Here is a 3,532-nt window from a genome sequence, read left to right on the forward strand (position 1 = left end):
AATCTCAGATAGGAACGGAGGAATAAATTTTCAAAAGCGCGGAGAAACCTCGAACGGTGAGCCCGGAGGGGCTCCCCCGATTGAAAAAATCATTCCCCCCCCCCTAATTGAGAGAAAGGAATGAAACCGACGCCGATCGATCGAGAATTGAATTCTCAATGAATGGCGGCGGTTTCATTCCTTAATCTCACGTAGGAGCGGAGGAATGAATTTTCAAAAGCGCAGAGTAACCCCGAACGGCTCTTCGGAGGGCCTCCCCCAATTGGAAAAGTCATTTCTCCCCCCCTAATTACGATGAAAGAATGAAAGCAATATCGATCGATGGAGAATTATGTTCTAAATAAATGACAGCGGTTTCATTGCTTAATTTCTATTAGGAGAGGAGGAATGAATTTTAAAATCGTGCAGTAACTCCGGACAAGTTCTTCTCATTCAAAAATTAATTTCTCCCCTCCCTAATTGAGATGTAGAAATGAAACCAAAGCCTACCGATCGACCATTGTATTTTTAATAAATGACATCGGTTTCATTTCTTAATCTCAGTTAGGAGCGGAGGAATGAATTTTCAAAAGCGCGGAGAAACCCCGAACGGCTCTCCGACGTCGAGTGAGCTCGGAGGGACTCCCCCGATTGGAAAATTCATTTCTCCCACCCTAATTGAGATGAAGGATTGAAGCCGATGCCGATCGATCGAGAATTAAATTCTCAATAAATGACAACGGTTTCATTCCTTAATCTCAAATAGGAGCGGACGAATGAATTTTCGAAGGCGCGGAGAAATCCCGAATGGCTCTCCGGCATCGAGTGAGTCCGGAGGGGCTCCCCTGATTGGAAGATTCATTTCTCCCCCCTCCCCCCACCCTAATTGCGAAGAGGGAATGAAAGCAACATCTATCGATCGAGAATAATATTGTCAATAAATGACAGTGGTTTCATTTCTTAATCTCTATTAGGAGAGGAGTAATGAATTTTCAAAGCGCGCAGGAACTCCGAACAAGTTCTTGTCATTTAAAAATTAATTTCTCCCCTCCATCATTGAGATGAAGGAATGAAACCAAAGCCTACCGAATGAGAATTATCTTTTTAATAAATGACATCGGTTTCATTTCTTAATCTCAGTTAGGAGCGCAGGCAACAATTTTGAAAAATGCGGAGAAACTTCGAACGGCTCTCAGACGTCGAGTGAGCCCGGAAAGGTTCTCCCGCGGTGGAAAATTCATTTCTCCCCGCCCCCCTCTAATTGAGATGAAGGAATGAAACTAAAGCCTACTGATCGAGAATTGTATTTTTGATAAATGACATCGGTTTCATTCCTTAATCTCAGTTAGGAGCGGAGGAATGAATTTTCAAAAGCGCGGAGAAACCCCGAACGGCTCTCCGACGTTGAGTGAGCTTGGAGGGACTCCCCCGATTGGAAAATTCATTTCTCCCCCCCCCCCTAATTGCGAAGACGCAATGAAGGCAAAATCTATCGATCGAGAATAATATTCTGAATAAATGACAGTGGTTTCATTCCTTAATCTCTATTAGGAGAGAAGGAATGAATTTTCAAACCGCGCAGTAACCTCGGAAAAGTTCTTGTCATTCAAAAATTAATTTCTCCCCTCCCTAATTGAGATGAAGGAATGAAACTAAAGCCTACGATCGAGAATTGTATTTTCAATAAATAACATCGGTCTCATTTGTTAATCTCTATTAGGAGAGGAGGAATGAATTTTCAAAGCCCGCAGTAACTCCGAACAAGTTATTCTCATTCAAAAATTAATTTCTCCCCTCCGTAATTACGATGAAGCAATGAAACCAAAGCCTACTGATTGAGAATTACATTTTTAATAAATGACATCGGTTTCATTTCTTAATCTCAGTTAGGAGCGGAGGAATGAATTTTCAAAAGCGCGGAGAAACCCCGAACGGCTCTCCGACGTCGAGTGAGCCCGGAGGGGCTCCTCTGATTGGAAGATTGATTTCTCCCCATCCCCCTAATTGCGAAAAGGGAATGAAGGCAACATCCATCGATCGAGAATAATATTCTGAATAAATGACAGTGGTTTCATTCCTTAATCTCTATTAGGAGAGGAGGAATGAATTTTCAAAGCGCGCAGTAACCTCGGACAAGTTCTTGCCATTCAAAAATTAATTTCTCCCCTCCCTAATTGAGATGAAGGAATGAAACTAGAGCCGACCGATCGAGAATTATATTTTCAATAAATAACCTCGGTTTCATTTCTTAATCTCAGTTAGGAGCGGAGGAATGAATTTTCAAAAGCACGGAGACACCCCGAACGACTTTCCGACGTCGAATGAGCCGGCAGGGGCACTCCCGTTTGGAAAATTCATTTCTCCCGCCCTACTTAAGATGAAGCAATGAAACCGATNGAGCCGACCGATCGAGAATTATATTTTCAATAAATAACCTCGGTTTCATTTCTTAATCTCAGTTAGGAGCGGAGGAATGAATTTTCAAAAGCACGGAGACACCCCGAACGACTTTCCGACGTCGAATGAGCCGGCAGGGGCACTCCCGTTTGGAAAATTCATTTCTCCCGCCCTACTTAAGATGAAGCAATGAAACCGATGCAGATCGATCGATAATTAAATTCTCAATAAATGACGGCGGTTTCATTCATTAATCTCAAGTAGGGGCGGAGGAATGAATTTTCAAAAGCGCGGAAAAATCCCGAAGGGATCTCCGACTAATCCAATGAACGTCGGTCTAACATACGAATGTTTGCGATACAGGCTCCATTTTTCATGGAATTTGTGATTTGGAGGTGTGAAACTAATGGCGGATGTTTAAGGTTCCCCAAGTTTGTGCGGGGGTTGAAAAAGCCAAAAAACTACCCGTGAAAACCGTTTTTTCGAAATAACTCGTGAATAACGCACTGTACGACCAAAAACATAACACACAAAATTGTAGAACTCAAAATTCTACACAAAAAATGTCTAAGGTACTTTACCCCTATTCCCAACCGTTCATCCCCCAGAGCCGCGTGAAGTTCAGATGGGAAAAAAAAAATGTTTTCCATTTAAAAAATTGAAGTTGATGAATTTTTTTTTTTAATTCGGAATATCAGTGTTTTCGTTCAATAGGTTTTTTATATATTCAGAGCGAATTTAATATATGTTGCTATTTATATCTTGACATTGAATCGATGAATTTCTTTTTTTAAAATATTTTTTATTAGAAAATTTACCACAAATTTTGTCTTGATCGTTCCCGCGAATCTCCTATGAATTCAAAGTTAAACGCAATTTGCTAGCTCCAACCCCTAAATCCGGCGCCGTGAATGAGAACCTTTTGTGCGAGAGAGAAGTCTCCGTGTTACTCCCACTCCCTACAGCATTGTTCAGACTATTTGCGCATGCGCGCACGGGCCTGCGGATCGTGACTGACTGGATGCAAGAAAAAGAATCATTTGAGGTTTTACGTCAGCCGTTCGCTTTCTCTCTCTCTCTCTCNAATTCAAAGTTAAACGCAATTTGCTAGCTCCAACCCCTAAATCCGGCGCCGTGAATGAGAACCTTTTGTGCG

Source organism: Diachasma alloeum, unplaced genomic scaffold (genome assembly GCF_001412515.2).
Source record: "Diachasma alloeum isolate Michigan unplaced genomic scaffold, Dall2.0 Dall_scaffold_00445, whole genome shotgun sequence".
Lineage (NCBI taxonomy): Eukaryota > Metazoa > Arthropoda > Insecta > Hymenoptera > Braconidae > Diachasma > Diachasma alloeum.